The sequence below is a fragment of the Neoarius graeffei genome, chromosome 8, assembly GCF_027579695.1.
Source record: "Neoarius graeffei isolate fNeoGra1 chromosome 8, fNeoGra1.pri, whole genome shotgun sequence".
Lineage (NCBI taxonomy): Eukaryota > Metazoa > Chordata > Actinopteri > Siluriformes > Ariidae > Neoarius > Neoarius graeffei.
The window spans coordinates 72746783-72772723 of NC_083576.1; the positions used below are offsets into that span (position 1 = coordinate 72746783).

At 41.0% G+C, this 25941-nt stretch overlaps 1 protein-coding gene across 2 annotated transcripts in view; it reads right to left on the minus strand.

Moving 5' to 3' along the window:
* Positions 1–16453, minus strand: part of immp2l (inner mitochondrial membrane peptidase subunit 2) — a 337482-nt gene extending 321029 nt beyond the window's left edge. The window contains exon 1 of one of the 2 annotated variants that reach the window (XM_060928205.1): positions 16409–16453. The gene's annotated coding sequence lies outside the window, so the exon portion shown is untranslated. Of the gene's footprint in view, positions 1–16397 lie in introns of both variants that reach the window. The other variant, XM_060928206.1, reaches the window with a different exon arrangement.
* Positions 16454–25941: the final 9488 nt, after the last annotated feature.

Sequence of the window (25941 nt, forward strand, 5' to 3'; positions counted from 1 at the left end):
CACGTATAAATACTATAATGCAAGTCAGAACAGGAACTAACTTGTCTCGCAAATGTTCTAAAACATTAAATGCAACTATAAATGGATAAGAAGTATTAGGATTATGAAATGCAAAATTGTTAGCGAATCACAGTGGTATAAGAGGAATAAAGGAAGCTCATGTCTGGTTTCCTGTTATGGGAAAACAATCAACTTTGTGTGATTATTTATTGATTTCTTTTCCCCATAAAACACCACTTCCTGTCATGTTTTATTCCTAATCATTTTATTACTGGATTGTAAATGATAACACAGGTCTGTATATGAAGGTTAGTCATGTGATATTCTTCAATAAACTAAATATTATACTTTAAAATACTGATGCGTCTTATTAAACAAGTATAGCCCAGGTCTGAATTACTTTACCTCCACTTGCCCGTGATTAACGTGGTCTCTTATTACCAGATCCTATTTAGTCTGCAGAGCTTGGCACGCTTGATTTAACCCAGCTCTTAATTGCTTTTACTGATGGCAGTGATTGAAACCCAACCTGCCCTGGGGTTGGGAGGTCAAACAGCTGATTGTTTACATAGGTGCCAGGAAGGGGTGAGTGATGGGGAGTATCGTACACATTTCAGACCTCCCCTATCCTTAGGGGCCAAGGGGCAAAACAGTTTTTCCCCATCCCCATCACTCTGAAAAGAGTCTAACTCCGCTGCCAATTCCTGCTTATAACTTTAATGTGTCTGCTTTCAATCGCTAATTACTAACATCTTGACTGCTCCCAAGTCCTAATTCTTTCAGTAAACGGCAGCCAGACACGATGTAATATTACTAAATTTCAACAAAGACCGTGCCCTGGTGCTATTTTTTTTTTTTTGCACCACTAAAACTAGGACCACCCCCGGTACCCATTTACTTGCTCCACTAAAGCTGGGACCACCCCCAGTACCCATTTACTTGCTCCACTAAAGCTGGGACCACCCCCAGTACCCATTTCCTTGCTCCACTAAAGCTGGGACCACCCCCAGTACCCATTTCCTTGCTCCACTAAAACTGGGACCACCCCCAGTACCCATTTACTTGCTCCACTAAAACTGGGGCCAACCCCAGTACCCATTTACTTGCTCCACTAAAACTGGGACCACCCCCAGTACCCATTTACTTGCTCCACTAAAACTGGGACCATCCCCAGTTTTCCCAACTGGGAAGAGGCCCACTGGCCATCCGAAGCTGCATTACACGGATGTTTGCAAGCGCGACCTGAAAGCCATCGGCTTCAACATCGAGAACTGGGAGGAAACAGCTGACAATTGCACCAGCTGGAAATGTGTCCTGAAAGAAGGCCTCAAAACGGGAGAAGAGACACTGACCAAGCAAGCTGAGGAGAAGCGTTTCCATCGGAAGAAGAAAGGAAGCAACCTCCAAAACACAGAGATGGTCTACATATGTGCCAAGTGTGGAAGATCATGTCTCTCCCACATTGGACTAATCAGCCACAGTCGAAGTTGCACCAAAGACACTGGAACTCGCAAGTGGGGCGCACCACCATAGTCGACACTACTGACGGAGTCCTACTACTATGTGCAACCAGGATTTTCTAATATGTGCCTTTGGCGGAGGTACGCACTCTACCGAGTTCCCTTCTAGTTTATTTCATGTGGCGCAGTGGTTAGCACTGTCGCCTCACAGCAAGAAGTGTCTGGGTTCGAGCCTAGCGGCTGACAGGAGTTTGTGTGTGGAGTTTGCATGTTCACCCAGTGTCTGCGTGGGTTTCCTCCAGGTGCTCCGGTTTCCCCCACAGTTCAAAGACATGTGGTTAGGTTCACATGGGGCGGCCATGGCCTGAGGTTGGGCTGAAGTGCTCTTGACCAAGGCCCCTAACCCCCGACTGCTCCCTGGGTGCTGTAGCATAGCTGCCCACTGCTCTGGGTATGTGTGTGCGCGCTCATTGCTCACTTGTGTGGGTTCACTGCTTCGGATGGGTTAAATGCAGAGGAGGAATTTCACTGTGTTTTTAAGCCTGTGCTCGAGTATACGTGCGATAAATAAAAGGCTTCTTGTTGTTCTTGATCATTTTGGAGTGTTTGAAAAAAAATTCTGATCTTTACACTTTAATGTGCTTAAATGCAATATTGCGACACTCGCACACTGTGATAAAAGGTCATTACTGTGATATAAACATGCCATATAGAGAGAGATTCGTTTATATACAGAAGATTTAATGCAGCCTTATGGCTTTGGTGTTTGAATCCTCATTATAGAATTAATGATTCCTGAAAGGGAACTGAACTGCAGTCTTTCATGTATTCTCACAGCAAAATGCTTTTGCCTAATTAGGCATTCTTTTGCTTAGACAGAGGGCAATTATTAAATCCTCAAACAGACCTTTAACACTCGTTTTAAAAATAATATATATATATTTCGCATGCTGGACAGAGTGATTACTGTGTAACTTTGTAGTGTGGAAGTGACTTGCCAATTACAACTGTCCTCTCTTCTGCCAGTTCAAATAAACTAATTAAAAGCTAATCGAGGAACAACAAATGTCTGTTTACTTCATTTTAATGACCGTACTGGTACAGCAGAGGCTTTTTTGAAAAGGGTCAATTCATGTTAAATTGCTGTGGCTCAACACCATATCACACGAATCGTTTGAATATAATGAAGACACTATTGGATATTAAAGATAATACTGTATATAGACATTTTAATACACTTGGGAGTTTGTGGTATTGGGAAAATAATCAACAACATGGTGATTTTATGAAGCGCAACATGAAGCGGAGTTAGAGTTACTGTTACCACCGTGAAGTGGATTATTTTCCTTTTGCAACACATCCCAAAGTGTTTTGCAACATTAATTTGTCAATGATTCCATTTTTATTCATTAAGGGAAAACTTTTTACCAGTTTATAGTTACAGTTAATATTGTAAACAGCCACAAAACAAATTAAAGCTTGTTATCGCTTAAGTTATAACAACTTTAAACAGCTTTCCTCTCATGAGAATTTCTTTTCAGGAAAAAAAAAAAAACCTACAGCTTGTCATCGAACAGAGAAAACAGAATATGCAAGGTCCTTTGTAATGAAGACTTTCCTGTGGAGGAAAACCTACTGACACTGAAGACTCCTTCTATAAATGTTAAACAAACAAAATCTCCTTGAGAAAAAACTCAATATAATAACGATTATTCTATCCACATTCACTGGATATGAGCAATCGTGCACTCTGACTGGCTACTCTACTACTAGGATATCAGCTCATATAGAGATCTTGCAGTCACGTGACCGGAAAGTACACAACCGTCATCTTGTAGGTCAAAAACACCGCTGAATACTGCTGCACTCGTGTACAGAATGGATCAATTTCAACCGACAGACTACACGGCTCATTTTTCTAATGAACAGATAACTAGATATATGTCTAAAATAAACGATCTACAGATTAGTGACCCTTATGGCTTACCGGACGGAGTTTTCACGACCAGATTTTGAACTGCCAGCGGAATACCCGGACGTGTATAATTACCTCATTAACTTTCCCTCGCTGCTCAGTGGTGAAGCACTGTGTGCTTATAAATCTCTGGACAGTTATCTCTACAGAAATTCAGGATTTGTCAGCGACTCAGATGTGGCATCTTGTAAACAAGAATCCTCATTGGATGGGTAAGTCACTTAAGTATTGAGTATAGCACTGACCAGCCGATTATAGAATAGAATAAGGTAATTACAGCTGTAATTACAAATCGTCCGTCTTGTTTACATGGATCTGGCGTTGGAGAGGTAGAGGCTTAGCAGTGGAGGTTTGAGTGGCTGTTTTCTGAGCTTAGTCAACAGGCCGGCTCTGCAGCCTCGCTTTTGCTTCCTCTCCCGACGCCGCCTCCTTCGCTTTGCTTCCGATAACAATCCACGGAGACCCTGCTGGTCTCGCTATCTCGTCCGGAATGTTGTGCATGCGATGGAAATCGCTACAAACCGTCATTTTCTGCTGGAAACCAACGTCCAGTAAGTCCATACGGTTGTAGTGGATATTGAAGTCCAGTACAGACGAACAACACGCAAAAATACACACAAAAAACATAAACATACACAGGTAGGGAGAGCTTGTAGCCGCAGCTGTTGTAGTAGAATTGTATATAGTAGGGTTTTCCAGAAGAAAAGGTAGAAGTAAAAGTAGAAGTAGAAGGCGGAATATGGCGTTTGATCTACAAGATGGCGTCTGTCACAATCTGGATCGGCTGTGACGTCGCATGCAAGTGCTCCATAGCGTGAGTAGAGAAAAACAAAATGGCGGAGCGTGTTGCTGAACCAACCGAGGACGAAATAAAAACTCAACTCGAAAACAAAACCCCAAAAAATACAGAAAAAAATAAACAAAATATGGAATAAAAGAATCTTTTATTTTTTCAGGAATTATGACAGCATTTTTCACAAATTGCTACTGTAATTTCACCGGTTTGTTTACATTCTAAGCAGAAATGATTTTGTCGGACGTTTTGTACAAAGTTTTTATTTATCAAGTTTGTTTGTATAGCGCTTTCAACAATAGACATTGTCCCAAAGCAGCTTTACAGAATCTGAATGACCCAAGACATGAGACAATTTTATCCCTAACCTATCCCCAATGAGCAAGCCCATGGCGACGGTGGCAAGGAAAACTTTGACTCTCGCACTCGTTTCTTAATTTTGCACCAAAACCCAGTAGCCTTCATTATCAAATTTGCAAATAAAAAATGTTCCGTTTCTCAAAATCCAGTGAATGTGGATAGAATAAAACAGTTATTCCACTCAATCTCGTCGTACATGGCTTATAGACAACTCGGTGCTACGCACCTCGTCAGCTATCAGCTCATGTACAACTCAATTTCATGGAATAACTGTTAATTATACAGTACTGTGCAAAAGTCTTAGGCACATGTAAAGAAATGCTGTCAATCAAAAATGACTTAAAATAATGAAATGAAATGTTTCAACATTAAAAAAATACTATAAACAGCAGTAAGCCATAATAAATGAATCAAAGTCAATATTTGGTGTGAGATGACCCTATGCTTTAAAATAAAATAGTAGTCTCAGGTACAATGAGTGCAGTATGATAAGGAAATGAGCTGTAGGTTTTACTGAGCATCTTGCAGAATCAGCCCCAGTTCTTCTGGACACTTTGACTGTCGCACTCGCTTCTTCATTTTGCACCAAAACCCAGGAGCCTTCATTATGTTTTCTTTTTTAATTTGAAAAGTGCTCTCTTATGTAATATGCTGCTCAGATACAAACTTTTTTTTGTTTCTGTAACATTTAATTTTGTGCTGGAAAACCAGTGTTTGGAACACTAAAATGCTTTTGTACTGACTCGATAATGTAGAAGTCAGAAAATAGAAATCTATAACAACGTTTGTATGGGGGGGTGGCAAACAAGGGGTGCCAAATCTTTTACACAGTACTGTACATTTTCTTGTGTTAATTAATATTCAAATTAGTTTTAGGCTTAGGCACAAGTTCTAATTTATTTGTTTAAAAAGGAGTGATTAGCTAACTTACCAAGCTACTTCACATGCTTGCTAATGATCTTTAAGATAAATGATATTTGGTCATTTATTTATTCATTCATGTTGGTTTGCTAGTTATATCATCAGTCCAATGAGCTAGCTTAGACATCGAAATACTACAAATTTATACTACTGCTTATATGCCATAATGCTGCTTTTAAAAGATAGAGAGAGAGAGAGAGAGAGCAGGCGGCACGGTGGTGTAGTGCTTAGCGCTGTCGTCTCACAGCAAGAAGGTCCGGGTTCGAGCCCCGTGGCCGGCAAGGGCCTTTCTGTGCGGAGTTTGCATGTTCTCCCCGTGTCCGCGTGGGTTTCCTCCGGGTGCTCCGGTTTCCCCCACAGTCCAAAGACATGCAGGTTAGGTTAACTGGTGACTCTAAATTGACCGTAGGTGTGAATGTGAATGGTTGTCTGTGTCCATGTGTCAGCCCTGTGATGACCTGGCGACTTGTCCAGGGTGTACCCCGCCTTTCGCCCGTAGTCAGCTGGGATAGGCTCCAGCTTGCCTGCGACCCTGTAGAACAGGATAAAGCGGCTAGAGATAATGAGATGAGATACCAGAAATCTGCAACGAACTTCCGGCTGAGGGTCTGCTACAACACTTTACAGCAGAACACCACATGGCTTTGTTACATGGCTGTAATCTCAGTAAGAGCTTCAGATCCATTTTGGAAAGTGCGTAATGTTCATGAGGCTCGACTGTCAGTTCTCATCAAACCTTAAAAACCATCAATCACTTCATCACCACACCCTGCTATCATCGAATAACCTAAATTTGTAAACTTGAGTTTTTTCCCCTTCACTCATATGGGAATGGGCGGGGTTTTGTATGAAGGTACTGCAGCCATCCACTAGAGGGCGTCAAAGACATTTTGGCTTCCCTTTTAAATTCCTGTTCCGAAATCTATGCCGATATTGTATATGGTCATTGGTGAAGCCATACAATTCCCTGTGAATTAATGGTTACTATAGAAACAATAATGTATTACAACAAGTACATTAATATAAACTTGTAATTACTCTCAAGGCTGCTTTTATGTATTTTACATTTGTGTTTATGGCACTAGTCTGCGCTGCCGAGGATCAGCACACCCAGGCTCCAGCCTTTGCCTGCCACCCAGCTCACAATGCACCCGACCCTGGTGCCTGTCCTTGCAGGTGGTGAGCCCACAAGGTCTGGCCACCAGACACTCGCCGGCGAGCTCTCCTCCCAGGTCTGGCTCCAGGTGGAGGCCCCAGTTTCCCACTCCCAGGTGAGGTACTGCAGCTCTTTCTTTGCCATTTCATCGGGGTCTTGAATCGTGCTTAGTCTGGCCCCAAATTGGAACCAATTTGCCTTGGGAGACCCTACCAGGGGCTAATACCCCCAACAACACAGCTCCCAGGATCACCAGGACAGCCAAACCCCTCCACCACATTAAGGTGGCGATTCTTCAGAGGGGTCATTTGGCAGATCCCCTTATCCAAAGAGAGATAAGATCGAAAGAAAAGAAAAAAGGATGGATGGATAGATTGGGAGGACAGATAGACTGATTTACTTTATTGATCCCAAGCTAGGAAATTGTTTAAACTTACATTTCTCATTTAAACACCTGAGCAGTTGAGGGTTAAAGTCTTTGCTCAAGGGCCAAGCAGTGGCAGCTTAGCAGTGCTGGGATTTAAACTCATGACCTTCCGATCAGTAGTCCAACAGTCATCTTAACCACCGAGCTACCACTTCCTTTCACAAAGCCAGACTTGGATATGTTCGACTTAATCATGTAACCAGTGAAGGCTGAGTAAATATTCAAACCGAATGTAGCCTCAAGAGCTGTAATGGTGCCATCCAAACCTCTAATCTTGATGAGGATCTGACACACTCTAAACCCTAGGACAACAAAGCAGCGCAGTAAGCCCATTCGAGCACAAAAACCTGTGATGTCTAGCACTTAAACCCACTTTACAGCAAAATCCATTAATCAAGGTTGTTTTGGGACAAATACTGTATGAAAGTAATAATCCATTTTTTTCCAGCAAAGCCCACATGCAGACTTGCGTTAAGCCGCCTGACGGATCTGCGGATACTAGCTTCAGAAGGGCTGCAGGAGCCGAGAGGATAATAACAACTGCCAGGATGGAAATCTCTGAAATCTAAGAGCATCCTGCTGGGAAAATCTCAGGCGAGGAGCTCAACAGAAGGGCCGCCACCACAGTTGCACTTTGGCTCTGGCAAACTTTGGCATGGAATAGACAAACACTTTCTTTTTTTATCCCTTTCCCACAGTTCTGTGGTGATGACTGACATTGTTTTTCTCTTTATTAAACAACTCGCTGTGAAGTTTTCATTTTAGAAGAGTGAAAACCAGGCAAAGGGGAAAGAGCTAGCAATAAGCAGTGCTAAATTATCTGCGCTGATATATGGAGAACCCTACCAAGGACCATCTGTCAAGCCGCTCTAACAGTAATCGCTTTCCAGAGCCTGGTGTGAAATATTTCTGCTTTCCTCACAGCAATACATGGCAGTCCTTTTTTTTCCATCTCCCAGGATACTATTTTAGTTAATCTCTCCTTAATCAGACAACACATTCTCACTACGAGACCACACGCTGAGAGGTGGACTGGACCGAGTACTGCAGACCGTATAACTCCTGCTAGCACAACATGCAAAAGAGAATCAAATAGTATTGTTTTACGTATAACGCACAACACTGGCCAACAACTGGCTAACTTTTTGTTGAGTGCGAAACTATGATGTGTAACGTTAGAAACATACTGTAGTTCAAAAAGAACAATAACCAAGTCTTAGTCTGGATTAATGCACTTCCCAAGCTAACTAGCTCCCCATACATTTGTAAATTACAATCCTAATTACAAAAAAAAGTTGGGACGCTGTGTAAAACATAAATAAAAACAGAATGTGAAGATTTGCAAATCTTAGAAACCTTATATTTCATTGAAAATAGTACAAAGACAACATATCAAATGTTGAAACTGAGCAATTTTATTGTCTTTTGAAAAATATAGGCTTGTTTTGAATTTTGTTGACGGGGCAACAAAAGACTGGAAAAGTTGTGTAACATTTAAAAAAATAATAATAATAATTTCGTTAATTAGCAACAGGTCAATAACATGACTGGTATAAAAAGAGCATCCCAGAGAGGCGGAGTCTCTCAGAAGTAAAGATGAGGAGGGTTCACCACTCTGTGAAAGACTGTGTGAGCAAACAGTGCAACAATTTAAGAATAACGTTCCTCAATGTAAAACTGCAAAGAATTTGGGGATCACATCATCTATGGTACAGAATATCATGAAAAGATTCAGAGAATCTGGAGAAATCTCTGTATGCAAGAGACAAGGCTGAAAACTGGCATTGGACGCCTGTGATCTTCAGGCCCTCAGGAGACACTGCATTAAAAGCAGACACGTGCCTGTAGTGGAAAATCACTGTATGGGCTCAGGAACACTTCAGAAAACCATCGTCTGTGAAAACAGTTCATTACTGCATCCACAAATGCAAGTTAAAGCCAGATATAAACAATATCCAGAAACACCGCCACCTTCTCTGGGCCCGAGCTCTTTTACGATGGACTGAGGCGAAGTGGAAAACTGTCCTGAAGTCTGACGAATCAAAAGCAGAAATTATTTTTAGAAAATCATGGACACCACGTCCTCCAGGCTAAAGAGGAGAGGGACCATCCGGCTTGTTATCAGTGCGCAGTTCAAAAGTCAGCATCTGTGATGGTATGAGGGTGCATTAGTGCACATGACATGGGTAGCTTGTACATCTGGGAAGGCATCATTAATGCTGAATGATATAAACATGTTTCAGAGCAATATGCTGCCATCCAGACAAAATCTTTTTCTGGGAAGGCCTTCCTTCTTTCAGCAAGGCAATGCCAAACCACATTCTGCATGTATTACAACTGCATGGCTCTGTAGTAAAAGAGTCCGGGTGCTAAACTGGCCTGCCTGCAGTCCAGACCTGTCTCGCATTGAAAACATTTGCCACATTAAGGAACGAAAAATACGACAAAAGAGACCCCGAACTGTTGAGCAACTGAAATTGTACATCAGGCAAGAATGGGACAACATTTCTCTTTCAAAAAAAACAGTAATTGGTCTCCTCAGTTCCCAAACGTTTACAGAGTGTTGTTAAAAGTAGAGGTGATATAACATGCCCCTGTCCCAATCAATCAATTGACAACTTTATTAAAGTGCCAAACTTATAGCTGGCCGCAAGTAGCCTACTAATTGGGGACACTAGCTATAAATAAAGAAATATGAATAAAATCCGAAATATATCCTTCTCTCTCATCTCATCTCATTATCTCTAGCCGCTTTATCCTGTCCTACAGGGTCGCAGGCAAGCTGGAGCCTATCCCAGTTGACTACGGGCGAAAGGCGGGGTACACCCTGGACAAGTCGCCAGGTCATCACAGGGCTGACACATAGACACAGACAACCATTCACACTCACATTCACACCTACGGTCAATTTAGAGTCACCAGTTAACCTAACCTGCATGTCTTTGGACTGTGGGGGAAACCGGAGCACCCGGAGGAAACCCACGCGGACACGGGGAGAACATGCAAACTCCGCATAGAAAGGCCCTCGCCGGCCACGGGGCTCGAACCCGGACCCTCTTGCTGTGAGGTGACAGCGCTAATCCTTCTATCTATAATCTTAAATATAAACAATACATTTTAAATGTATACTATAAAATGTATACTATAAAACTTGTAAGTCCTAACTTTGACCTGCAGAGCATGAGGCACAGCTGCCTTGTACTATAGATGCAAGATCCTTCTTTCCTATGCGTGACTTAAAGGAAGATACAGAATTTGCTTTCCTATCATTACTATCTCATTTTGACCACAAATATGGGCCAAATTATGTTTTTGTATCCAACTCTTTTGAAACGTGTTACTGGCATCAAATTCAAAATGAGCATATATTTTTCAAAAAACAGTAACGTTTCTCAGTTTCAACATTTGATCTGTTGTCTTTGTACCATGTTTAATGAAATATAGAGTTTCTATGATATGCAAATCATCACACTGTATTTTTATTTTATTTATGTTTTACACAGTGCCTCAACTTTTTTTGGAATCGGGGTTATAACATAATAACATCCATATCCCGTTAGCTCAAAGCATATACAGTACTTTAATGTTAATCTCTCGTCTTTGTTCTGGTGTTATTAGAAATCATCGACACCACGTCCTCCAGGCTAAAGAGGAGAGGGACCATCCGGCTTGCTATCAATGTACAGTTCAAAAGCCAGCATCTGTGATGGTGTGAGGGTGAATTAGTGCACATGACATGGGCAGCTTGTACATCTGGGAAGGCATCATTAATGCTGAATGATATAAACACGCTTCAGAGCAATATGTTGCCATCCAGACAAAATCTCAGGGAAGGCCTTGTTTATTTCAGTTTGAGCCAATCAATGCCAAACCGCTTTCTGCATGTATTACAACTGTATTGCTCTATGGTAAAAGAGTCCAGGTGCTAAACTGGCCTGCCTACAGTCCAGACCTGTCTCCCATTTAAAACATTTGGTGCAATTTGAAGCGTAAAATAAGACAAAGGAGACCATGATCAGTTAATTGTATATCAGGCAAGAATGGGACAACATTTCTCTTTTAAAACTACAGCAATTGGTCTCCTCAGTTCCCAAACGTTTACAGAGTGTTGTTAAAAGTAGAAGTGACGCAACACAGTGGTAAACATGCCTCTGTCCCAACTTTTTTGAAACGTGTTGCTGACATCAAATTCTAAATGAGCATATATTTTTCAAAAAACAATAACATTTCTCAGTTTCAACATTTGATATGTTGTCTTTGTACTATTTTCAATGAATTGTAGGGCTTCCATGATTTGCAAAGCTTCACATTCTGTTTTTAATTACAGCTTACACAGAATTGCAACTTTTTTGGAATTGGGGTTGTATGTTGGCTAATATTTTTTAGCCTGGATGTTTCCAGACAACCAAACATTTGTGTTGAAGCTAATAAATTTATGATTTGTCCATCCCTGATTGTATATATACATAGAAATACTTATTAAATTTTCCAGAATACGATTTACTTAAAGCCACATGGAGTAAACATCACTAAGAGCCTGACAGATTTAATCCTAACACATCACTGTGTACATCTGCAATTACACTACATTAAATGAAATGGTGCGTAGTGATATTACACACAGCAGAAACATGCATATTTATGTGATTAAAAGCAATTTCATGAATTCCAGCTTGAGACTGACGCATCGATATGACTTAATTTGATCTGTAATAAATTCAGCTCATTCCACACAGATTCCTCTGAAAATCATCTTTCTCACCTTGGAGACATCCCAGCAGAGGGTGCAACAAGATGATTCGTTTCAACACTCAAATCAACAATCAGTTGATTTTCCAGACTTTAACAGCCTTATGGTTTTATCTGCAATTACAATGCTGGATACATAGCTATTGAAGTATACACACTGTATGAAATGATCTCGATAAAATCTTGGCCGAACTCGAGAACAGATTGTGAAATAAGATTATACGACGAAGATCCTCTAACAATAGATCTGTGATTAAAGGAAATGTGCTGAAAATGTAATTGTCGTGAGACTGAGGGTATTTATTTCTGTCTGTATTTTGTTCAGCATGTTTTGTTCATGTTCCAACACCACTCCTACTGGATTTGTAGCTGTTCTGTAATGTAATCCTATGTTGTCCTCCTACTGCTGGCTTTGAGATGAGCATCATAGCAGTACTCACATTTTTTATTCAGAGATTTTAATCAAAAAATTGTCTTTGGCCATTTGCTTGCAATAAAATTGGCACTAAATTGGTTGATGCTGACATTGCATTCTAAGATCATGCATCCTCTACTATGACTCTTACTTTGTGCTATTTTTGCATGTCAACTCACACTACTGTTTAACACTGCTCTATATAATTAACTATGATGCTTATTTTGCACTGTGTCTGTCTGCTCACTGTCACTTGACAGTTTTGATAATGTACTGCATGTTGGTCGATTTTTAAAATGTACTCTACCAATAAATGGGCTTCGGAGAGAGCCAGCACAATTGTCACTGTTAGTTTTCTCTCAGCTGCATAGCTGTGACTTCATTATATCTATGTAGAGCTATGGAAACAAACTTTTAATGGGTCCCTATGATTGATGGATGGATGGATGGATGGATTTATTGATGGATGGATGAATAGATTGATTAATGGAAGGATGGATGGATTGATTGATGGGTGGACTGATGGTGGATGGACGGATTTATTGGCTGATGAATGGACTGATGGATGGGCGGATTTATTGATTGATGTATTGACTGATTAAGGGATGGATGGATGGACTGATTGACTAATGGAAGGATGGATGGATTAATTGATAGGTGGATGGATGGGTTTACTGATTGATGGATTTATTGCCAATGGATGGATGGACGGGTAGATTTACTGATCAATGGATTTATTGACTGACGGATGGATGGACTGATGGATAGATGGATTTATTGATTGATGGATGGATGGACTGATGGATGGATTGACTGATTAAGGGATGGATGGATTGATGGATGGATGGATGAATAGATTAATTAATGGAAGGATGGATGAATTGATTGATGGGTGAATTGATGGATGGATGGATTAATGGAAGGATGGATGGATTGATTGACGGATGGACTGATGGATGGGTGGATTTACTGATTGATGGACAGATAGACTGATGGATTGATGGATGGATGGATTGATTAATGGATAGATGGACTGATTGATTAATGAATGGATGGATGGATTGATTGAATGAATTGATGGATTAATTGATGGGTGGACTGATTAATGGATGGATTGATGGATAGAAGGATGGATTGATTGATGGATGGATTGATGGATAGAAGGATGGATTAATTGATTTATTGATTGATGGATGGATTGATTTACTGATTGATGGATGGATTGATGGATAGAAGGATGGATGGACTGATGGACAGATGGATGGATGGATGATTGATGGACAGATCTATTGATTGATGGATGGATCTATTGATTGATGGATCTATTGATTGATGGATGGACGGACGGATGGACTGATGGATTGACTGATTAAGGGATGGATTGATTAATGGATGGATTGATTGATTAATGGATGGATGGACTGATTGATTGATGGATGGATTGATTGAATGGATTGATGGATTAATTGATGGGTGGACTGATTAATGGATGGATTGATGGATAGAAGGATGGATGGATTGATGGACGGATCTATTGATGGATGGATGGATTTATTGATTGACTGATGGATGGATGGATGGATGGATGGAGGTCTTCTCTGTGTTCTTTGAAAAAGCCAGTAGGGTTCAGCCACTCATGCTGAAGGTCCCCACACATGTAAGTGAAAAAAGGAACCATTTTTCTACTGTTTCTTTAAGTCATGTCAATTTTATTTGAATAACGCTTTTAACAATAGACACTGTCACAAAGCAGCTTTACAGAAAAATATAAATTTAATCATATCAATTTATCCCTTTACATGTTCAAAAACTGAACATGTCCTTCAGGGTATTTTTTTTCTGTGTACAGTTGTGTACACTTACTTCAACACTATCTATCTGTTAGTATACTGTAGCTTTCAGGGCTTGTCCATGTTTACAAGATTGTCAGAAAGGATGGGTGCAACTTACACAACAATTGTAACACCTGTAATAATTGCACAAATTATCGTCTCCCAGACTGTTAAAAGCAGCAAAACGTGGCAGCACGCCACGGAGACAAAAAAAAAAAAAAGATGCAGGCGTTAATTTCCATGCTCCTAAGGACACAGAGCTGATACAGACATTATACTCTTTATTAAAAATACAATAATAGAATGAGTAAACCATAGTAACCATATTGCCATACCATAGTAATCATGGTTATTATGATGGACCAAAAAAAAAGACAAATAAAGAAAGAGTGTTCCATTGGAATTACTTAATACTTTCCAAACCAATGAATGTATGGCAGTTCAATTTGGTTCCTGATGTATATCGAAGTTTATAGCGTTTTTAGGTGGTGTTAGAAGAAGAAGAAAGCTTCATTTGTCACATGCACACTTCAAGCAGTGAAATTCATCCTCTGCATTTAACCCATCTGAAGGAGTGAACACACGCACACACTCAGAGCAGTGGGCAGCCACACCAGAGTGCCCGGGGAGCAATCAGGGTCGGGTACCTTGCTCAAGGGCACCTCAGCCCAAGGCCACCACACGTCAACCTAACTGCATGTCTTTGGATTGAAAAGAAAGGAAAAAAGAAAGAAAGCACAACTTTATTCATCACACACTTGTGAAATTTCCTCTCTGCATTTAACCCATCTGAAGCAGTGAACACACATGCGCGCACACATACCCAGAGCAGTGGGCAGCCATGCTAATATCTTTGGATTGTGAGGGAAACCGGAGCACCCCCACGCAGAACATGCAAACTCCATACAGAAAGGCCCTTGCCGGCCACTGGGTTCGAACCCAGAACCTTCTTGCTGAGAGGCGACCGTGCTAACCACTACACCACCGTGCCACCAACTCACCCACACAATATGACCCCGTTGCATCACCTTTTGGGTTTTGTGCAAATGTTCAGAAATTGCCGACAATACAGGGAAATAACTACATTGTCAAGTCAAGTTTATTTGTATAGCGCTTTTAACAATAAACATTGTCGCAAAGCAGCTTTACAGAATTTGAACGACTTAAAACATGAGCTAATTTTGTCCCTAATCTATCCCCAATGAGCAAGCCTGTGGCAAAGAAAAACTCCCTCAGACGACACGAGGAAGAAACCTCGAGAGGGACCAGACTCAAAAGGGAACCCATCCTCATTTGGGCAACAACAGACAGCATGACTATAACATTAACAGTTTTAACATGAAGACAGTTTCGTTGATGTTGTAACTCTTCATTGATGAAAACTTGAGTGCAAAACTGTTCATGATAACCGCAGTCCTAAAGTTAGCAAGTCAACTGTAGTCCTCAGCCATAAAAGCATTACTGTAAGAGTCCAGTGCGTCCTCCAGGTGTAACTTTCAACTGTCCTCATGGGGCCGTCCTTCACAGGAGCGACGCGATAAAACTCCAACCAGACACAGGGCACCAGGATGGATCAAGTAGGTCCATAATGCAACGTGAGGAGTTTGTAATTTAAATCAACGTGAAGTAATGTAACTCAAAACATCCTACAATTGCACCAGCTCTCCCTGACAAACTGATTCTTACAGATTATTAAGCAAAGCTACAGCCTGCAAGTGTTAATCACAGTTGCTGGCAGTTAAATCAACCATATTTAACTTCAATGAAGCTCATTCAACCATTTGCATTTTCAAATATATTAAAACATGATGCTTAGACTACAGGTTCTGATCCCTGCTCCTGACCTGGAATACCCTGCTCTGCATATTTTAGTTTTCTCTACTCTGACACAAATGAATGATTTTAATTAAATTAAAAAGCAAATTAAATTAACAGCCCTGGGTGGGTGTTGGAGGAGGGAAAACACTAAAATGTGCAGGACAGGAGCAGAAGGATCAGCTGCAGAAGGATGGGTTTATGTTTATTATGAGATAAGAGCATTATAATTATTATTGTAGTAAAAAGTCACTCATGCATGCATAAGACTTTTCTGCATGCATGGTTCTGCTTCTTTAAGGGCACGTGCACATGCCTAACACAGCTAGTTATGCTAAGTGTCACACTATTTAACTCTTATACTTCATGCATGGACGTTTTCATAGAGCTATGTTTAAAACCGGATCACCTCAGGGTAAAAAAACAAAGTGCGTACTGTATAATAAACTAGCATGAAGTATGAGAGAAGCTCTTCTCTATCCGACTCCACTCACTTCTCACTCACCGACTCTGTGATCCGCGTGTCGCTCCAATTCTACGTCACAGCGCCTCATTGTACTTGTCCGCGCGGTCCTAAAGCGCGCCAAGTTTAAGTCCATTACACAACATTGTACCTTTGCATTGAAAGATAAAACAGAAGTAATTCTATTTGGAAAAAAAGATAAAAGACTCAGGATTACCACTATTCTTGACACAAAAGGGATTAAAACTAAAGAAATGGTTAAAAATCTTGGTGTTTTCATTGACAGCGAGCTAAACTTTGACAGTCACATGAAAGCAATCACTAAAACGGCATTTTATCACCTAAAAAACATTTCCAAACTAAGAGGACTCATTATCTCATTATCTCTAGCCGCTTTATCCTTCTACAGGGTCGCAGGCAAGCTGGAGCCTATCCCAGCTGACTACGGGCGAAAGGCGGGGTACACCCTGGACAAGTCGCCACGTCATCACAGGGCTGACACATAGACACAGACAACCATTCACACTCACATTCACACCTACGGTCAATTTAGAGTCACCAGTTAACCTAATACAATGAAATACAATGAAAAGTATTTTTCCAGTCTCACCTGTGAAAGGTAATCCCATGTGATCTCGTTTGGACGGCAAACCTGTTGGTACAGTTAAACGCAGCTAATCTTTATTCTCCGCTTTGACCTATCCAATATGGCGGCGAGGATGACGTATGATTCTACGCGGAAGGCGGCGTCTTTAATGGTCCGGAATAAATTGAATGCTACACGTTGATGGATTCATTTGTTGTTTCTCACCTGTGAAAGGTAATCCCATGTGATCTCGTTTGGACGGTAAACCTGTTGGTACAGTTAAACGCAGCACATGAGTCTTTATTCTCCGCTTTGACCTATCCAATATGGCGGCGAGGATGACGTATGATTCTACGCGGAAGGCGGCGTCTTTAATGATCCGGAATAAATTGAATGCTACATGTTGATGGATTAATTTGCTGTTTCTCACCTGTGAAAGGTAATCCCATGTGATCTCGTTTGGACGGTAAACCTGTTGGTACAGTTAAACGCAGCACATGAATCTTTATTCTCCGCTTTGACCCATCCAATATGGCAGCAAGGATGACGTATGATTCTAGGCGGAAGGCAGCGTCTTTAATGGTCCGGAATAAATTGAATGCTACATGTTGATGGATTAATTTGCTCTTCTACGCCCTTTTTGAGGAATGTATTGTCGGACTTAAACCAACATCTGAAGAGGTGAGATCGCTCCTTTTTTTCCCTATTTTTGCTGGCGGGATTGACTCTGCCCTAAGGGCAGAGTCTCTCTCTCTCTCTCTCACTTTGCACCATTACACAATAAATATTCACAGTGAAAATATTTTGTAAGCGCGTTTCATGAACCAAGTTATAGGATTTGTTGACAACTCGCATCGAGTTCGTTACACTTCTACCTGGCGTGAAGCACTCACAGTCATGTGGTTGTGACGTCATCGTAAACAAATCCGTTCTACTCATCCAGACGACTTCGCAACGGCAACGTTGCCAGATCTTTCCACTCTGGAACCCGTTCTCAAAAAGATTGCGTTTTGGGCACCCAAAACGCCGGTGCCGTGTGGACGCCAGGCCTAAACGATAAGCAATTGTATCGGAGTCACCTGAATCCGTTGCCGTGTGGACAGGGCCTAGATTCCTCACCGCGTATTCCAGAACGTCTGCACAGGGCGGCCATCTTACCACAGACAAGGGGTATGAAGACGTATGCAAGCACAGCACAGCCCAGCACTCACATTATGATTTACAGGAAATCAAAGTACTGACTTTGATGACAAGATGTGTGTGTCTGTGTGTGTTTTAATTGTAGATGTTTATATCAGTATGTTTAGTTTTATTTTAACTGCACATTGGAGCCTAGTCAAATGAAATTTCAATCTTCTGTGCTAACATATATTGACTTTGACATGATAATCAGCTTTGAATGTTCTTTTTGTAAATGTAAAGATATCTTTTTATCCTTGGAAGTATAACCACATGTGATTAATTAAATGCTTTTTTTGTGTCACAAGCTACCGTGAGTCGCTGTCACTGTTTTATACTATTACTTACTCGGGCAGTGCATTTGTTATTATGCTATGATGTGAGTTTACATTTGTTATTATGCTGTGCTGTGAGTGCATTAGGTTTTTGAGGTGGATAAAGGATTTCTGAAGTTTCAGAAGTGAGTAAGCTGTTTATTTAACTTTAGCTTCCCCTACGGCCCTATCACATGTAAAAATATTTTCACTAAAAATTTGAAATAAATTGTATGGTTATTTGTCCTAAGGCCGCAGTTATCCATAAGTATGCAGTGTTAGGCTTCTCACAGCATAGGAATTTCAGCATGCATCCTGTCTTACAGTCTGTAGTATACTGAAATATTTTCGCCAAGCTATGCGTATTTTTTTAAAACATAAAATGATTATTCATCATTAATATCATAAATACATACTTCGGTTTGTTTTTTTTATATAACAAACCAAACTGTTTGAATATCGATTGAAATTTGAGGAAGTTACGGTCATCTGAAAAGTACATATCGCTACCAACACAATATAATGGGTAAGCCAGCTGTCTGAGGTAAGATGGCCGCCATGTGCGGACGTTCGACTTCGTTGACGGGCAACGGGGACGAGGCATCTAGTCTTCTATGTAAATCTATGGGAATCGCAACCAAAATAAATTCATCTCATTCATCTCATCTCATTATCTCTAGCCGGTTTATCCTGTCCTACAGGGTCGCAGGCAAGCTGGAGCCTATCCCAGCTGACTGCGGGCGAAAGGCGGGGTACACCCTGGACAAGTCGCCAGGTCATCACAGGGCTGACACATAGACACAGACAACCATTCACACTCACATTCACACCTACGGTCAATTTAGAGTCACCAGTTAACCTAACCTGCATGTCTTTGGACTGTGGGGGAAACCGGAGCACCCGGAGGAAACCCACGCGGACAACATGCAAACTCCGCACAGAAAGGCCCTCGCCGGCCACGGGGCTCGAACCCGGACCTTCTAAAATACACAAAAATAGAACAAACAAAATGACGATAGAATAAATTAAATGAACATCCGTGCAAAGTAGTTTTCCCACAATATTATCATTAATATCACACAACAACATTATAAACTATCTGAAACACAGTACAGAAAAAGAACGACAGAAAGAACGGCTCCCCCAGCTCGAGACTCGGTTCTCATCGTTCATGCCTAGGAGCCGTTCAAAAGAATCGGTTCGTTCGCAAACGTCACAACACTATTCACGTTGCAGTTCCGGATACAAGAATCTGGAAGTATGGAAGTACAGTGTGAGCAGTCAGATCGCATCCGAGCATCGGATCGTATAGTGTGAGAACAGGAATCGTAAGCTGCGTGCTGTTTACCCCTGCGATTCACTCGTACTGTGTGAGCAGCAGCTAAATACCGCGATTGAAAAAAATCGCACAGTGTCTGCCCAGCCTAATAACCTGCATGTCTTTGGACTGTGGGGGAAACCGGAGCACCCGGAGGAAACCCACACGGACACGGGGAGAACATGCAAACTCCACGCAGAAAGGCCCTCACCGGCCGTTGGGCTCGAACCCAGAACCTTTTTGTTGTGAGGCAACAGTGCTAACGACGACACCACCGTGCCTCCCTTAGTGCAAAATATCTTTTATATAAATATGTCGATGTCGGTGCTTACGTAAATGAGGAAGTAATTCTAATATTTGTAAACAAATGAACTGATAATGTTGAACCTGCGTCAGAAAATCTTTTTGTTCCACTTTTTACCCACTTTCTAAGTATTTCCGTAGATCACATTTGGTTAATCATTCGTCGTTGTTTGTATTAATTTCTAGTTTTGTAGTTTACCAATAAATGTCAACAGGCAATTGACATTGTAACCGCATGAAAATCCAGGTCAAACGTCGCATGTCATTCCTTGAACCAAAATATGAAATGTCTACTGATATTGTAGTATGTGGTAGATATTTACAACAAACTGCAAAAAAAATATATAATTCTGAATGGGACAGAGAAATCTGAATATTTCAAGCATGTAATTTTTTTTATACGTGAGGAATTTCATTCTGGTCGAATTCTATTTATTGCAATCGGATTCCAAATCCTCTATAAGCATTCCATTCTGTTATGAATCAGGAAAAAAAAATTATTATAAATCACAGCACTTTTATTTTTTTAAAGTATTTCATCTACTTCAACAATGTTACACAAAGCTCGATCCATAACAGTTGTAAATGTCCCTTAATTCCACAGGGTGTTGATAATGGTGGACACCGGTGAAAGTGATCGACACCTCATGCGACTTCTCAAACACGCGTTGAGATACAAAATGGCGGCTGCCAAATGAAAGAGTAAGAAACAAAGTAGGTTTCGACAAGGAGATCATGAAATATTGGTGAATTTGATCAGTAAAAACATGTCCATGATCTTTCCACCATGCTTACCTGTGATGATAACGTCCGGGTTTTCCTCAACTTGCTGATCGTGCTAAAAATATTCCATCTCAGGTAACGAGCTGTGTCATCAGACGACAAGATCAAAGGGCGAGGCGGGTGTTCCGGTTGATTAATTAACCAATAATAGCTGTTGTAACTGAAACTCACCTTTGTAAAATTTTTTTATTGGTAAATCTGAAAAGGTGTTGATAATTATGGACTGTCGATAATTGTAGCTGCCGCTCTAGTTTCACCTCCAGCACAAAGGTTTTACTTCGTGGTATTATGTCAGTTTTGGGAGGCTGTTGGCCTTCACTATGCAATATTCTTCAAGTGTTGACAAATCCGCCTCGCTTGGGATCACCACCTTACTCATGGTGGGACGGTTTGCGTGTCCCAGTGACCCCTAGAGCTACAGTATGTGGGCTGGAGCTTCATGCTCCTGTTAGGGCCACTCATACCGAACAAGTCAAAGGGCCGGGGCCAGACGAAGAGTGATCCCCCATTTTCCCCCCTTGGGAGGTTGGTCTAGGGCTAACAACCCTATATCGTAAAAAGGGATGTTACAAAATCATCTACGAGTAACTTTCAACAACCGGGCCTGGGCGAGGTAGGGTCTTCAACATGAAGGTTTATGACACGATACGGTGAAAGCCAGATGGAAACTGTGGGGCCAAATGGACTGCTGACACCCAGGAAGACCATCAGAAGAAGAGGCCGCCTGAGGAATAGTTGGAGGAAGGACTTACGGTAGAAAGCGAGCTCAAGGGGTTGGGACTAAGCTGGACTGAACTTGGAAGGAGGGCCCAGAACCGTGTACACTGGAGGAAACTTGTCAATGGCCTATGCGCCGCAGGGGGCAATGGGCCTAAAAGAAGAAGAAGAAGAGTTGACAAATAAGTACTTTTTGTAGTAGCCCTACCAAATTTGAACCAAAACTGGTACAACATAACTTAATTTCAGTGAAGTTATCGGTGGGTGAACTCAAGTCAGATTGATTTGTATAACGCTTTTAACAACAGACATTGTCGCAAAGCATCTTGACAGAAAAATGAAGACTTTAAACATGAGCTAATTTTATCCCTAATTTATCCCTAATGAGCAAGCCTGTGGCGACGGTGGCAAGGAAAAACTCCCTCAGATGACACAAGGAAGAAACCTTGAGAGGAACCAGACTCAAAAGGGAACCCATCCTCATCTGGGTGATAACAGAAAGCATGATTATAAATAACTTACTTCTATAACTGTGTACTACATAGTCACAAAGTACAACTGTGTAACCAGGAAATTCATTATAGTTTTAGCATTAAATCTGTTATGTTGAAGTTATCAACTGTTCCTTGATGGAGACTTGAGTGCAAAACTGTTCATGACAACTGCAGTCCTAAAGTTATCATGTCAACTGCAGTCTTCAGCCATCATAGCAAAACTGTACTGTAAGTGTCCAGAACCATCTTCCAAGTGCGTCTTTCGACTGTCCATATGGGGCCATCCTCCACAGGAGCGATGTGATGAGACTCCAGCCAGAAGTAGGGCATCAAGATGGATCAGGCAGGTCTGAAGAGCAGGAGAGGTCAGCATCACCGGTATCTCAGGATTGACATGTAACTCAAGTCTGTTGGTGACCCAACTTTGGTCCAATGGACAATGTTGGCACCCAATGGAATGGTGTCACTAAAGTCATGTGGGCCTTTCTGGGACTTGCGAGCACTGGGTCAACTTAGTCAGGTTTTTTTTTTTTTTGTCAAAACTGACCAAAATTTGACACCCAACAAACTGACTGACATTGGCCCAGTGTTGGAAAGGTGGATTTAAAATTGAGTGAAAGCCTGACACCTGGGATGAAAGTTTGACACCTGGAAATCAGTCTTCATGAGTGCATATTATGGACCACCATTTTTGTTGAGTCATCTATGAAAACAAACAAACCAACAAACAAAAACTCTGGCCCAAGACAAACCCCATTCTAATTAGCCAGTATAGATATTTATGTAGTAAACAAGTATATTAGAGGAACAGCTCAAGTTGGAAAGTTTAGTGACAAAGCAAGAGAGATGAGATTGGGTTGGTTTGGACGTGTGGAGGAGAGATGCCGAGTATATTGGGAGAAGGATGCTAAATATGGAGCTGCCAGGCAAGAGGAAAAGAGGCAGGCCTAAGAGGAGGTTTATGGATGTGGTGAGAGAGGACATGCAGGTGGTTGGCGTGACAGGGGAAGACACCAAAGAAAGGATTAGATGGAAACGGGTGATCCTAAAGGAGGCAGCTGAAAGAAGAAGAAGAAGATATTTCTGTAGTAACATTTACTAGTTTGGGATGAAATTTGATACCTGGGAGTCGTTCTTCATGAGCAAATATTATGGAAGACCATTTTGTTGAGCTATCTGTGGGGGGGAAAAACCCAAAACATTGGCCCAAGACAAACCCCGTTCTACTTAGCCATTAGAGATGTTTGTGTAGTAACATTAACTTGTTTTAACACTTTACAAAATTTTATAAATACCCCATGTTTTGATACAGGAACCATTAGAAAAGTAGATCAGTTTAGCCAGCTTTAAGCTAATGTTAGCTGGCTAATGTTATAATCGTGAACTTGCGCTAGGGTTCTTATGTCAAGGGCAAAAATTTTATTTGTTTATTTTAAAGTCCTTAATGGTGAGGTCTATCCTTTTTTCCAGGACAGTTATTTCCAGACTCCTATCTACGGAATGGTGGTGATATCCAGACAATATGACATTTCACACAGATTTGAAATCACTGTGGAAGTAATTTGTGGTATTTGGCTTCAATAACACCAAAAATAAAAAGACTTTTAGAGCGCTTTGGTTACTGCATGCTCCTCTAGAACAAACCGGGCAAAGTTTGCTGATGCCAAACTTATTTATGGTTATTTCTATGGCAACCGTGATCATATATCATTAATATAGTGTATCCAAAATGTTTTATTTATATGGTCATACTAGTGTTAAGTGCTATGATATGGCAAACCAAGCCTTATGTTTTCAGCCAATAAAGTAAAGGGGGGGAAAACAGCTACTAAGATGGATTCAATATCAAGTATTATTATACATACGGGCCACTTTTTCCATGGAATAAAAATATGTATTTTAGTCCCTTCTAGCAGGTTTATTGATGGCATGCAATATTGGTATCATATTGCTTATCCTCCATGTATTACACCACTCTCCCCAGTGGAGAATGAGTGTGCAATATTGTTATAATATTGCACATTGTCAAAACAACACAATGTCACACACGAAGATCCAATGACAAAACTTTTCTGTTGCGCATGCGCTCAATCATTTCTTTGTTGGCCAGGAGAGAGAGAGAAGACATCAAAAAACTGGAAAAGAGAGCAATAGTGGAAATATAAAGTTCTACTTGGAGGTGAGGGAAAGTGACGGAGACTTTTACAAGAGGACTTCACTCGTGGACTTCACTCAACAAAGCCCTTTTGTTTTGAACAACTGCAATGGAACAATTAACTACGACCAAAAGTAACTTTGAACTTGAACTGTCAACCTGTATACAGTGGTGCTTGAAAGTTTGTGAATCCTTTAGAATTTTCTATATTTCTGCATAAATATGACCTAAAACAACATCAGATTTTCACACAAGTCCTAAAAGTAGATAAAGAGAACCCAGTTAAACAAATGAGACAAAAATATTATACTTGGTCATTTATTTATTGAGGAAAATAATCCAATATTACATATCTGTGAGTGGCAAAAGTATGTGAACCTCTAGGATTAGCAGTTAATTTGAAGGTGAAATTAGAGTCAGGTGGGATGGCAATCAGGTGTGAGTGGGCACCCTGTTTTATTTAAAGAACAGGGATCTATCAAAGTCTGATCTTCACAACATGTTTGTGGAAGTGTATCATGGCACAAACAAAGGAGGTTTCTGAGGACCTCAGAAAAAGCGTTGTTGATGCTCATTAGGCTGGAAAAGGTTACAAAACCATCTCTAAAGAGTTTGGACTCCACCAATCCACAGTCAGACAGATTGTGTACAAATGGAGAAAATTCAAGACCATTGTTACCCTCCCCAGGAGTGGTCGACCAACAAAGATCACTCCAAGAGCAAGCCGTGTAATAGTCGGTGAGGTCACAAAGGACCCCGGGGTAACTTCTAAGCAACTGAAGGCCTCTCTCACATTGGCAAAATGTTAATATTCATGAGTCCACCATCAGTTGAACACTGAACAACAATGGTGTGCATGGCAGGGTTGCAAGGAGAAACCCACTGCTCTCCAAAAAGAACATTGCTGCTCGTCTGCAGTTTGCTAAAGATCACGTGGTCAAGCCAGAAGGCTATTGGAAAAATGTTTTGTGGACGGATGAGACCAAAAAAGAACTTTTTGGTTTAAATGAGAAGCGTTATGTTTGGAGAAAGGAAAACACTGTATTCCAGCATAAGAACCTTATCCCATCTGTGAAACATGGTGGTGGTAGTATCATGGTTTGGGCCTGTTTTGCTGCATCTGGGTCAGGATGGCTTGCCATCATTGATGGAACAATGAATTCTGAATTATACCAGCGAATTCTAAAGGAAAATGTCAAGACATCTGTCCATGAACTGAATCTCAAGAGAAGGTGGGTCATGCAGTAAGACAACGACCCTAAGCACACAAGTCGTTCTACCAAATAATGGTTAAAGAAGAATAAAGTTGTTTGGGAATGGCCAAGTCAAAGTCCTGACCTTAATCCAATGGAAATGTTGTGGAAGGACCTGAAGCGAGCAGTTCATGTGAGGAAACCCACCAACATCCCAGAGTTGAAGCTGTTCTGTACGGAGGAATGGGCTAAAATTCCTCCAAGCCGGTGTGCAGGACTGATCAACAGTTACCGCAAACGTTTAGTTGCAGTTATTGCTGCACAAGGGGGTCACAGCAGATACTGAAAGCAAAGGTTCACATACTTTTGCCACTCACAGATATGTAATATTGGATCATTTTCCTCAATAAATAAATGACCAAGTATAATATTTTTGTCTCATTTGTTTAACTGGGTTCCCTTTATCTACTTTTAGGACTTGTGTGAAAATCTGATGAGGTTTTAGGTCATATTGATGCAGAAATATAGAAAAT